The 14183-nt window shown below is 39.7% G+C and overlaps 1 long non-coding RNA gene across 2 annotated transcripts in view; it reads left to right on the top strand.

Moving 5' to 3' along the window:
* The window catches only part of LOC115434886 (uncharacterized), a 137032-nt gene that overhangs the window by 28339 nt on the left and 94510 nt on the right, over nucleotides 1-14183 (top strand). Inside the window, exons 1-2 of one of the 2 annotated variants that reach the window (XR_003937607.1) lie at nucleotides 13244-13304; nucleotides 13526-13631. This is a non-coding gene — a long non-coding RNA (uncharacterized LOC115434886). Of the gene's footprint in view, nucleotides 1-13243; nucleotides 13305-13525; nucleotides 13632-14183 lie in introns of those variants that run through there. The other variant, XR_003937606.1, reaches the window with a different exon arrangement.

Genomic DNA, 14183 nt, shown 5'->3' with positions numbered 1-14183 from the left:
AGTTAATCCCTGAACATCAGTCAGACTTCTTTTCAGTTGGGTTGGGTAGATAATCCACTTGAAGCCCCTAGAGTATGCATATGTGTGTGTGTGCATCAGTGGCTCTGTGTTGTTTTGTGTGCCTCTGCTGTTTATGCCAGTGTGTGTGCTGCAGTTGTTTGTATGCAGATAGACAGTGGCTGCTTAACCACATACTTAGCAAGCTCACTTAATATTCTCAACCGTGTGTGGTAATGAGAGCTGCTGACACACTGAACTGTGTCCACTCAGATATGCAGTATAAAAGCACTCAGCGACAAGGATGCTCACAAATAGGTGTTTACTCTTCCTCTTTAACATCCTCTCTCTGGCTCTCCTTTTGTTCTCCCCTTCTTTTCACCACCTCAAAACTGCCTCCTTTTTATCCCTTTCACCGATTTGATTTTTCAGTCTGATTTTCTCTCTCTTCGACGTACCCGCACAGAGAAGCATTGCTATACCAGAGCAGACAATAAGAGCACTGAGCAATCCTTCTCTGCAGTTCATTGCCAGTTCACCCGCACACTAACAGAAATGATGTTAGACAGTAATGCAAATCTGACAGTGACAGCGGAGTTGCCAGCCACAAATGTTAATATTACTCTTCAAAAACTTCAGGTACCAATTTGTGCTCACTTGAAAAGACAGCGCCAGACTTTTTAGACACGACTCTGTGTTATTCTTGTCTCAAAGGGATTCGAGATCTTAGTGTAACACTAATAATATGCTGTTGTTTTGTGCTGACTCATCTATCCCAGGAGCTTCCAAAAGATCTAAAAATATTCTGCCAGACATTGTGAACAGACCAAGCTTTCAATTTCATGATATGTCGCAAATATTGGGAGGGGGGGGGGGGGACCAGAACACATAAATATTTACAGTTATTTTTTTTTTCCCTGTGAATTGTTTTAATATAGTTTCAGCAGAAGTTGAAGAAGTCCTCTCTTGTTGCTCAGTCCAACCATGCTGACGGGCTGCTGCTACCATCTTTTACAGTGTGGATGGGTGTTAATCTGGGTGGATGACAGGCTGGCTTACAGCCTGTTTCACAGTCTCAGGGCTCAGGCAAAAAGAAGAGTGTGGAGGAAAGACAAGTTGTCCTTGTCATGTGGAGATTTTTTTTCCTCTTGGACTGTACCCTCAGACAAACATGTACGAATCCCTGCTGAGCTCTGCACTCTCTGTCTTCATGTGTACGTCTCTCTCTCTCTCTCTCTCTCTCAATCTCACGCATACAAGTAGAAAATCACTCTCTCCTCCTTTCACCGTCTCCTCTGTCACTTTCTCTCTTTTTCTCTCCCCTCCGGTTATACTTTGACTTTCACCTCTTTCTATTTCATGAGGGTATGCATTGCTGTCTTTTACTATTTGCACTATAAGATTCCTTGCGCCACTGCTGTCTGCCTTTCACAGTTGGGATGCCCGTCTGTCTTTTTCTTTCTTCCTCACTATTTCTCTTGATCTCTGGCTGCCTCTCTGGCTGCCTGCCTGTCTGTTTCTATTTCTCTCTGTATGCTTCTGGCTGTATTTCTCTGTCTGCCTCTTCCTCCCACTCTCTACCTCTCTCCATCTTCAGTACAGCATTTATGCATTAATGTGCACAAGTGTCCTCTTACCAATAATGGATTTGTCTCTATACCAGTGTGTCTCTGCTTTTCTTGTCTGATACTAAGACTTCTTGCAGGTATGCATGTCTTGCTTCCGTCCCTGTCTGACTCATAGTTTTGCAGTCTCACCTGTGTTCATCTGATCCCTGTGAGACTTTGCTGCTACACAGGCTTTCACTCCTCAGATTACCTCTTACTGGCATTGAGCTCATGATGACTTATCACTTTTTAAAGCGATCTTTTAATTACTTCGCTTATTTCTTTGGTTACAAAACATGTTTATTTGCTCATACAAGACCAGAAGAAGATTAAGCTTCCAAATTTGGGATGGGCACTAAAATAAGGATGTGGTTATTGAATTTTCAGACAGTGCAGTTATCTGACTTTAAATGACTGTTATATCAACATTGTTAAAAAAAAAAGAAAAAGAAAAAAGATAAAATGCAGTACAATCACAATTCAACGTTGTTTTTCTTTTGTTTTTCTCATGTCTCAGTAATGATGAATTAATTTTTGTCCTGCCTCTTTATACAACCTACAGTCACACCTGGTCACTTGACCTCATATTTTGTTCACAGCATGTCTCCACAGATGACAAGTGATGTGTGTTTTTGCTTTGCCTGGTTCAATGTCAGCTTGTGTGTCCCATGTGTGGACACTGACACCTTGCTTTCCTTGTGCATCTGTGCCAGGCAGTGTCTGTTTATTTACATGTCTGTGTTTTTCCGTGCCCGTCGCATGTGTGTGCGCCCATAAAATATGGGACTGCTTCTGTGTGCGTATGTGCTGAGCTGGTTTTCAATCCAACTAGGACATCTTTAATCAGTGACATGGAATTTCCTTTCAACAATCCAAACCATTGGAGCCATTGTTTTAAACTGGGGAGCCATAAAACTCAATTTCCCATGTAGAAGGGTTGGGGGTGCAGGGGGGGTGTTTTGAAGTCCAAATGTTCTTATCTCATGCACTATTAAGTGAGGCAGTGGGGTGTGTGGGTAACGTGGTTTAGAGTCCGTCTGTCACAGCCTCAGGGTATGTTGCTTTGAGTGCACACACTTGCAGACACGCACACACATGGGCACATGCTTGAAAGTATGCATATGCATAAACACACATGAAAGCAGACTGTGTAACACACATGCACGCCACTCACCTATTTCTCTCGTTCACCCATTAACACACACAAACACGCACACCGCCTCAGGGCCTTATGGCTCTAGTCCTATACGGCCTTGGCGCAGGTCAGAGGGGTCGACTGAGACTCTCACTTCATTAATCACATCTGGGAAGCAAACAGCTTTTATGTATGTGTTTCCATATGTATTTACCCTTTATTCAACTTTGACTTAAGGGTAACGTAAAGCTGTCTGTTAGGTATTTAATTATATGTAGGAGTTAATATAAATGACACAGTAAAGCATGTATCAACACTTTTTTTTTAATCTCATGTCTGTGTGTGTCTACATTTTTATTCATTACATTACAGTTTTTTTTTTCTTTCTGTCTGAAACACTGTGGTTCATTGTGATTAAATTTGCATTTGTAGGTATATTATCCATGCCAGACAACTGCAGATACCTTGCTGTCAATTTATGTACATTACTATAAGTAATCATAGGTACTGTTATGAGGAGATAGGACTCCATACTTTGAGCTAAAAAACACACAGTGGGTCAGATCAGCATATAAATGTGTGATTCGCAGCTGTCAGCCACAGAATTATTAAAAGTGCGATATTACAACCATTGGAGTAGCTTGTTGATGTGATTAGAATTAATTTACAGTACATTTAGAGAGTGTGTGTGTCTGAGGAAGTACCTCTAACTTCAGACAAGTGACTTTACATTATCTCTCAGTAGTTACTCGTGTGTGTAGAGAATAGAATAAAGACAGCAGACAAACTGACTATGCTTTGGTAAAATATTTTGACATTTTAACATGCAGATTTCAGTGAAAGCTCATAAGCATGCCATTTCCAGGCTGAGCTGCCCTTAGGGAGTTATGTGTTCTCTGTCTCTTCTCATTCTAGTTGATGGAAAAGATGGTATGTTTGTGACATATGCAAACAACAAATAACAGCGTTGATGTGACCGGACTTCACTTTAACGATAGGAATCAGATAATTATCTTTGGAGTTAGTTTTTCATTTGAGTATAGGAACTGAAGTGTTTGTCATTGTGTACAATTCAACTATATCCCATGCTGTGTTCATTCATGAGCTGCGTTCTGGCTTTACGTGATCTCACTAGATACGAATTGTGTGAAAGCATTAATGCCGTCTTAATAGACACCACAAATACAAACACACACTGTTATTATCCACCTTAAGCCTGAAAGACGCCTCCCAGTGACTTTGGCAGAGCAGCCCCAAACAGTGTGAGGTGTTATCACAGAGCCTGCAGTGAAACTGATGTCACACTGTGTATTGTTTGTGTATGGAAGTGCTCTGCCCTTGACAGTTGGCATTGTTACATTCTTGGAAATTGGTAGCGACTTTGATGGCTTGTATGTTAATCTGTGAGTTTGTGTGGTGCAGAGAGAGAGGGAGTTAATCTTTAGCAAGAGTTAAAGATTAGCTCTAGTTAGCAAAACACACACACACACACACACACACACACACACTAATTGTGCATGATATCACTTGTACTGTAGGCACCAATTAACACCTCTCACTACAGAGGAAGTAGCTTTAGTGGGCCAACATCAGGTGATTGATGATGTGTGTGAATGTGTGTGAGACAGAGCGAGTGTTTGCGTTTCTTTGTGTTCATGCCAGGACACGCGATGGTATATGTGCATATGTGCATATGTGAGGGTGACAGTGGGTGAGGGGTGTGTTGGTGTCAGCGTAATCAGAATGGATTCAGGGGAGAAAGGAAGTGAAGGATATCTAAACATATGTAAACGTTCCTGTGTGTTTGATGTGTGAACGCTCATCCTTTCCATGCATAAATGTTTCTAATCATCTGATATTCTTGGCTTTACACCTTATGTTACGGTGAAGTTATGGGACGCTGTATCAGTAGCCCCCTTGTGGTTAACACTACAATTCACCCACTTGGCAACCTAGATTCAAATATGTGCAGCTAAAATGTTGTGTTACCTGCGGGGGGTCATTCATAATATTATCATGCCTCCTCTTCTCTTTCGTGACGGTTCCAGACTGAGCTCAAAGACTTAACCCAGCGTGGCTCAAAACTTAGCATGACTTTCTATGTTGCTTTTACTTTATATTCAGGTTATCCAGGACTGTGTTATTTGGACTGTCACACAAAACACTCACGCACACTTCATGCTTTTGCTGAGTGAGTAACACAGAGTACGACAGACTGTGTGTGAAGTGCTAAGTGAGCAGAAGACTCCGCGACAGCCTCTCTCAGTGTTCGCCAACAGCATGTTGCCTTGGCACAAGAACTGTCCTTTTTGCACAGCTAGTGCTAGTTCCACTGATCAAATGTGTTTGTGTGTCTGTGAGTTTGTGAGTGAGACCACTGCAATTCCTACCGTGTATATCTCTGTTCTGAACACCAGCTTGTGGCTAAGGATGTGAGTGGCTGTTGGCTCTGATAATGCCAGATTAAATGGTGTTTTCCCGCTTTTGTAAGTTATCGCCATTGTCTGTGTGTGTATTTATGCATTAAGCACAGTTGTGTTGCACCCCACTGGTCACGACAACTTGATGTCCACATTCTAAAGATGTTGTTTTGGCATCTGATTATCAGTATGCCATTTCCACTCAGGTACACTTTCCCCTATTACTGAAATATTGTGTGGAGGTGACCAAAATCCTCTGAAAAAAGCGTAAACTCTTAAGTGGGTTTATCAACAAAGCACTGTAGCAGCGAGGAGGAATAGGTAGGGGTGGGGAGTGGGGGGTGAAAAGGGAGATGGAGAGTTGAAAGCACCAATAGGGGTCTTTTCAAGTTGAAAGTTTACCTGAGACTGAGCTTGGGATCAAGGCCCAGCTGGCTGACTCTCAACTGACCTGAGTTTAGTGGAAAAAAAAAAAAAAAAGTACAATTTCTAACTTGTGGAAGTTCTAATCAAAGCCTTTAGAGTGAAGAGATGGGAGGGGATTGTCAGCGAGGTGCTGAGTCAGAGTGACTTTTATCTCTTTCTGATTGTTTGTACTTCTCCCCTTCTGTGCCAGACTTTGTCGTACTGTATGCTCTCCACAGAAGTAGAAATTACAAAAATGATAACCACGCACTGTTGAGTGCCTTCTGTCAAGGTGAGACATGCAAACAGTTTGACTCTGCCTGCAAATGAATATGCAGTATGTGAATTATGCTTATTTTTCATTGCAACTTTTAATTAACCACCTTTCACCTGCATCACAATTTTGCAATAGCATCCCAAGCTATTTTGATATGACCTAACAAGCCTTACTCCTCAATTAATTAAGCCTTAAATTTGCCATCGCAAGCCAAATTTTCAAGTTAAGGGATGTCCCGAGGCTGCTTATATCATGGATTTTTTTTTTTTTTTTTTTTCTATCACCACAGCCTTCTAAATCTGAATGAGGAGACCTAATTAGAGGTTGATTTTGGTTGCACAGCTTTGGCTGCACCACTGAGTTTCTTCCAATCTTAAAACACACCAAAGCTGCTGTCTCGGTGTCTCAGCAGAATTAAGCGCAGAACATCACAAGTGTTGATCTGTGTTACAGTCCTGGATGTTTTTCCAGCTGCTTTTTATTTTATCGTATGAAAACTGATACTGCAGTTAACGAAACCTTCTTGTGATGATTCACAGTAAAATGAAGATGAAATGACAGTTGTTGGTGAGAAACCCAGCGTGTCATCTCTCACTCAAAAATGTCTTTATTTTTAATGACTTACAAATACAACAATAAATAAATAACACCAATTAAATCTGCCTGCCACTTGTCACCGTCACCCCATTACGGGTACATCAGTCCAATAAAAACACTATAAAATTATTCATAAGAATGTTTGCATGTCTTATGAGCGTCGTTATGTGAAGTATCTATGAGATGTTAGGTTCCATTTACAATGTATCTGCACTGCCAAAAGCAAAGAGCCTTAAGTTCAACCCATTAAATGGATCCAAGTTATCCTTGAGTTTCTTTTCAGTCCAGCAGGGTTTTATGAGGGTATATTTCACTGACTCACTGGCACAGCTGAGCAGGGAAATCCTTCTCTTCACGGTCTAGTTGGGATGACTGATGCAAATATGCTGCTGCTGAGTCCAGACACTGACACCATCATCACACTGACCCAGTTAGAGAGAGAGAGAGAGAGAAAGAGAGAGAAAGAGAGAGAGAGAGAGAGAAATGACGTTCCAACTCATTTGTGATATATTTTTGTGACTCCACATGTTCAAATACATACTTTCCAAGACTATTAAAGCTTTGAACCATGCATGCTAGCTCTATGAAGTTGAAGAAAAGCAGAGATATGTTTTGGCTCATTTGGGTTAGATTGTCTCAGCTAAATTACATTTTCTGCATGTGTAAAAAAAAAAAGAAAGAACCCATCATTTGTGATGTATATTGCAGATCTTCTATGAAACCAACCAGACATGGTTTTATATTGAGCTGTATTTGACCTTAATGACACATACTGTAGCTATTATCCATTCATCTCGATGAGAAAAGGACTTGAATGTAACCCTTAATGTCTTTAAAAACACTTGCATTTTCAGTTACTTTGTTGAGGTTAGCATAGTCTTGGCATTATCATTAAGTTCTCATTTTGTACTGGAAAAATCATGTTTTGTGGCCAGAAGGAGCATACTGTAGCCTTATTCCACAAACATTTCATCTTCAGCTGTCTTTAAAAGATCCACTTTTTAAATATTTGACAGGAACAGGATGTGAGCTGTTATCTTTGGTTCAATGCTTGACATTTTATTATACTAACCATTCACTTTCCCTGTGTTTGTGATTACTGATTGAGGATTGGGAGATGTGATTGAAAGCTCAGGGATTTAGCATGTATACCGGGATATAGAGGTTGCATTATTTTTATTTATTTATTTATTTACGTACTTATTTATGTGAGAAGGACTATGCACAAGCTAAATTACATCTGTAGTCCCAGGACAGGAGTGACAAATAACATATCGGGAGAGTAAAAACCAATAACAAGACATATAATACATATATTAAGACGTACAATATGAAACAGTCTGGAGCCTTTCTCCCTTTACAAAAATATCACATACTCCCATTTTTCTCTGTGTAAAAATACATATAAGCTGTTTTACTTACATTACGTGTCAGGTGAGATTCTGAAAGGCAGTCAGAATTAGCCAGTGCTGATGTTAATTTGACTGCCACCTCATGTCTGTCTTCCCCATGTACTAGAATCACAGTGTCATCTGCATACAATAGCGCGGCAACTTCAGAGCAGACAAGTGGCAGCTCATTAACACTTTTTTAAAAAGTTACAAAATAGCAGTGGATTTAAAATTGAGCTCTGTGGGACGGCAAGACAGCAATCAACAGATGATGAAATTGTGTCTCCAACTTTTACTTTGTTTCCTGTTGTTGTTTCTTAGCTGCTAGATACGATTCCATCCAGCTAATGTATGTTTTAGGGATGCAACGGTACAGGTTATCCACGGTTTGGTACATTTTGAGTCACAGTTCATGGTACGATTCGGACGCAGAGGCTGGCTGGAGCCTGGCTGTGTGCCGAAACGTAACTGGGAGCTGATGGAGAGTCTTAAAGCTAACTTATGCTCGCTTTATGTACGTAAATAGGTACTTCTGTTTCTAACGTTGTCATGCGTCACTGCCTTCATACTTCTGTGTATTCTGTACGCTGGAATGAGCATTTCTCAATTAATCCACCTGAGGGCGCTGTTCTTAATTAACATACTGGCTGAATACCATGAAGAAAAGTGAAGTTTTTTGGGAAGAAGAAAAAGAAAGTCAATAATAACAAACATGGTGTCGACAGAGGAGGTTTTACTAATGTGGAGACTAATATTAATATTGAGAAGGATAGTTGTCATAAATATGTTGGTCATTTTTCACACAGTCGCTCTTTGAAAAGTTATCCGTCTGGGTATGGATCTGCAAGCTCCCAGAAAATGGACAGAATTATGCATGTAATGTTCACAGGGGACGGGCAGAACACTCCGTCTACATCTTTAACATAGAGCATAAATGAGCCCTCACTCAGAACTGGATCTGAGTTTTGTTTAAGTGAAACGGGCTGAGCCGGGGGTCTGGCTGGCTGTGCGCTTCACCCAGCCAGCTCCAGCCGAGCTCCTCGTCCGACTCCAACCAATGACAGAAGAATTCCGTAAATCAGCAGCCTTGCAAAGCTCTAATATAAATGCGAGTTGCCTGGAAATGTCATTCGAAAATGACAAATGAGCCGTACCGTGATACATGCTCGTATTGAATCGCTAGGGGCGAACCGAACAGTACGACGATACGATGTGTAGCGTTGCACCCCTATGCAATGCTCTAGTGCAGGGGTGTCAAACTGATTTTAGTTCAGGGGCCACATGCAGCTTGATGTGATCTAAAGTGGGCCAGACCAATAAAATAATATAAATAATAGCATAAGAACTGATAAATAATGTGAACTCCAAAGTTTTTTCTATGTTTTTAAGTGAAAAAAGTCAAATTCTGTCATGTAAATGTTTACATCTACAAACTGTACTTGAACATAACATGAACAAATACGAGCAACCTGAAAATTCAGAAGAAAAATAAGTGCAATTTTAACAATCTTACGCCTTAGTTTATCATTTATACATGTGCATCACAACTTACAGATCACAGTGGATCTACAAATACACAAAACATTTAGTAACAGGCAGAATATTGGTAAACTTCCACATACTTCTATTTTGACATTTCAGGTTGTTCGTATTTGTTCAGGTTTTTCACTTTATTTGTGAAAGGCTAGTCTGTAAATATCAACATTTTTGTATAATTTATTTATTTATTTATTTTTTTAACACTAAAATCAAGAAAAAAGTTTGTGGTTTTCATTATTTATAGTTTATTCTGATAGTATTTTACTGGTCTGACCCACTTTAGATTGAATCGACCTAAAATGATTTGAACATCCTTGATTACCTCCACCAAGGAGGTTATGTTTTTGCCAGGGTTTGTTTGTTTGTTTGTCTGTCTGTTTGTTTGTTTGTCTGTCCGTTAGTGTGCAACATAACTCAAAAAGTTATGGACAGATTTGGATGAAATTTTCAGGGTTTGTTGGAAATGGGATGAGGAAGAAATGATTAAATTTTGGTGGTGATCGGGGGTGGGGGGGCCCACGGGGGGGGCCACTGATTGTTAGTGTGCAACATAACTCAAAAAGTTATGGACAGATTTGGATGAAATTTTCAGGGTTTGTTGGAAATGGGATAAGGAAGAAATGATTACATTTTGGTGGTGATCGGGGGTGGGGTGGCCCACGGGGGGGGCCACTGATCAGCCTTGGCGGAGGTCTGCGCTCTCCGAGTGCTTCTAGTTGTTAATATCTTCAGTGTAATTTTTGCTTTTCACAAATTCATCCCACGGGCCGGACTGGACCCTTTGGTGGGCTGGTTTTGTTTGACACCTGTCCTCTAGTGGAAGGATTAAAACTGAAGAATTTTGATAGGAGAACATTAGGGGTCACCGTATTAATGCTTCTCTAAAATCCGAAAAACACAGCCCCTACAGCACTCCCACTGACTAGTTTAGATTAAATTTTTGTCAGTAAAATGTTACTGTAGCAGCTGTTAATGTCATATCTGCTGCTGTTTTGTTCCATTATGCACCTCCTTAACCCATAACTGTTATTGTATTACACTACCGCCGCTATGGTAAATAGATTGATATATATATATACTTTATATTCTATTGTAATTTATTCTTTAAACCATTCATTTATTATTCTATTTTTACCGCTTTTGTTTTTTTAATTGCTTGGTATTTAACAAGGTGAGAGAGAAACAGTATGTTAATTTTCTGTATGTTTTGTGCATCTAGTGAAATGACGGTCAAAAATCTTTGAATCAAATCTTAATATGGAGTGGAATGGTGTTTACTAAAGCCAAATTGCATTGGGGGTAGTGTGTACGTTAGCATACTCTTAACCTTTCCAGCTTCAATCACTGACAAGTTCATTTAAAGGTTTATACAATGACCATTTCTGTCTTCTTTGATTCCATCTACAGGTAGTGAGACCTATTAATGCTGCTGCATAATATACATAAATACTTGTATATTTAATTAGGTACTTATAGTTATGTGACACTTGCAGGGTTAAGATTATACTGTTTTTGTTTGTATTCCATGTGAGCGGTGCTGGCCTTACAGCTCGTTAACCTTTCCTAATACGACCTGCATGTATTAATAACACTCAGTAGGAAAGGTCAATCGATGTATGTGTGCATGTGTGTATGTGTTTGTGTAATTGTTTGTCGGGGTCTGCTTATGCAACCTATAAAGGGCTTGGTATGGGTGGTATATGGGCTTGTCAGTGAACTGGTGAGTGTGAACTGAATTAATTTTCTTTTAATAATTAACTAGGACTGATGGTTTGATGTTGTGGTGCACTTGGCTGCAGGGGGAAATCTTCCTAATGATGATCTGTAATCAAGTGCATGTCATGATGTGTGTCCTTGCTCGTGCAGTCACTTCTAAATTAAAATACCCTGGCAAGATGAGAATTTCAGGGTTTAATGTGTGTGTGCCTCGGATGCTCATTAGTTTCTGCATTTGTTTTTGAGCCAGTGGCTACTCGTTACATAGATTATACTTCAAATTAAGCTGCGATGTTAAAATCTTCACACCTGTTTTGTTGAAGAACCTTAGCCACCAGCGATTGATTCAGGTTTAGTTTGACTGTAAGGGTTTTTTACAGTGAATGTAAATGTTTATATGTGACCAGAGTGACCAGGGTAACAGGCTTGAATCGATTGTCTCATTGAGATGTTTCATGCTGAGTCCAGGCTGACCTTTTAAGTGTGGCAGTGCTTGGAAATGTATTATTACAAAAACAAGCCAAGACAATCTAATAACTCTTTCGACACAGGAGAACAGCTGCCTTAGTATATACTTACATAAAAAAGACACACAAGTTACACAAAATGTTAAAGGGCCCCTGCACCATATAACCATTTTTACTTGTATTTTTTGAAATATGTTCGGTCCATAGGTGTTTGTGTCATGTAGTGAATTTGAAAATGAACTGCTACCTCCTCTGTCTGTTATTGTCACTGAAAAGAAATAAGCAGCGAAATCAGGTCAGTTATTAAAGCTGGTCAGTAGTTGCTTTTCCATTGACCCTCAAATTGCGCAAATATAACTTGCGCTTAAAAAGTTACCTAATGGAAAAAGGACAATTCGCCAAAAGTCTCAATTTTCGGTTAAAATTTTTTGCGCTGGCAAGAGGTGGTTTTTCGGGCGTAGCGCAAGTGGTATAACACGGAAAACTGCAGTAGAAAGACCTTTTTTCGCAACTAGAGTCAGGTGAATTAAAAAAATGGATGTTGACGTACGTTACAAAAAGCCAAGAAAAAGAAGAAACATGTTGTAGCATGTGTGGACACACCAGGAAACCCAATCATTTTTTAATTTAGTACGAGATAGACGGGTAATATATAATAATAATGAATATATCTGTAAATCAACACCATATTTATGTTCATCGCCATGTTTATGGAATGACTTCACGTGTCATCTCACGATAATAAATAAACAAATCATCGCATTTGTGATTTAATGGAAAAACCAACATTACACACTTCTGTTTTTTCAACATTTAGTAAATATCGGTAAAGTTTTGCCGATCTACAGATCGGTATCGGCTGCCGGCATCAACATCCCTAGGTAGCACTTCAGACATGACCACAGAAGTAATGAAATATGTGTGGCAGGGCACCTTTAAATTTGAATTGCCAGTTGTGGGATAAATAAAGTTATCTATCTAAATTTCAAAATTGCTAAAAATATTGTGTTAAAGGTGCCCAAACTTTGATATGCAGCTGACGCTCAGTCTTGTTTTTGCACAGCTTTGAGTACATTTCATCAATATCTCAATCCTATTCATCACAATTATCATCCATTACAGTAAAGACAAATACACAGAAGTCACAAGTAAATGATGATTCAGTGTGTTTCAGTTTGTACATGGTCAACTTTCAGGTGAATGTGAATAATTCACTCAGCCATAACCTCACCCTCAAGGCAAAACTACCACCAAAACACTCCCAGTTTGTTAAAGCTACATATTAACCAACTGGTTTGTGTACAGATCAATTACTTTGGTGTATCAGTGCTCAGCAACATGCACACAGAGTTCAGCTTTCATTTAATTGCCGTTCCCAAAGACAAACCTCAGACCCAATTTTGGGCTTCAACCCATGTATTAGGAAAACAGCCGACACAACCCATTGCAGATGAACATTTCATGTTTTCTTGGTGTGTGATTTCCAATCTGACTGAAGCCTGATAACGGCGACATTGCTGTTACTCATTCCCTCAGATCCCCTGCCTACGTCTTTCCTAATCAGATTTCTCTGGCTGGGTTATTTATCATCGCCAGCTCTGACTGTGAGTGATGCTTGGCTAATGGGTTTAGCATTCAAATCTGCTGGCTTGATGCGACAGAATCCCAACAAGGGTTGTCATTCCTGTGGCGGCAGCAGCTTCAGCATGGCGTAAATAAGAGGGAAATGACATTGTTGAAATATGTATTCATGGTATGTATTCATGGCGTAGCTGTTTTTACATTTTGTTAGATTTGTATTGATTTTAAAGGTGTTAAAATGAAAAGGAGGCAGAAGCAGAAAGGGAAGAAATAACAGGTTTAATGTTAGCGCTTTAAAGCTAACAAAGATGGAAATGTTCCTCCATGTATTCATGTTATCCACCCATCCATAAAGCATTCTTTTTTTATTTCCCTGTTCTTTTTTTTTTCCAGGGGTGACAGGACAAGATTTACTATGACTCACCAAATGAGAGCCATTAAATGAACAAATGAGCTCAGCAAAACAAAATAGAAAACAGAAGAGCTCTCTGACAGTGCGGTGAGTACATGCACGCCATTGAGTCTATGTGGTGTTGAATGACAGTTATGGTTATGACAATAATTAGAAGTCATAAACCAACAGCTGTGAGAAACTCTGCCTTCTTTTCTTCCTTTTTCATGGCTGCACCTGTGCTGTGTGCTAACATCCTGTGGTATCCAGTCATAAGACGCATCCTCATACCTTATTGTTTTGTGTAATCTGCAGCAGTGGTGACAGAACTGTAAATTACAAGACAGCTGTTAGTCTTCATCCATCCATTCCTGTTTTTTTTTTTTTTTTTTTTTGTTTGTTCAGTGATATGCGGTTGAGAGTCAGCTGTATCATTTTCTAATGTGTGATCTAAAACCATAAATTAACTCCCGGCAGAGATAATGAGACAATGTGCGCATCTATGTGTGTGTTTTGTGTTTGGATCTTCAGTCTTCACGGCCCCACCACCTGTTCCATGTAAATATCCCCGTATGTGGGAATGAAAAGCTTTATCTAGCTCATGGGAGACATTCTGCATGCCCTCATCACCTCATCGGTCATTAGTACCCAGGTTACAAA

The sequence above is a fragment of the Sphaeramia orbicularis genome, chromosome 16 (genome assembly GCF_902148855.1).
Source record: "Sphaeramia orbicularis chromosome 16, fSphaOr1.1, whole genome shotgun sequence".
NCBI classification, from domain to species: Eukaryota; Metazoa; Chordata; class Actinopteri; order Kurtiformes; family Apogonidae; genus Sphaeramia; species Sphaeramia orbicularis.
This window is presented reverse-complemented; position numbering and strand designations above follow the sequence as displayed.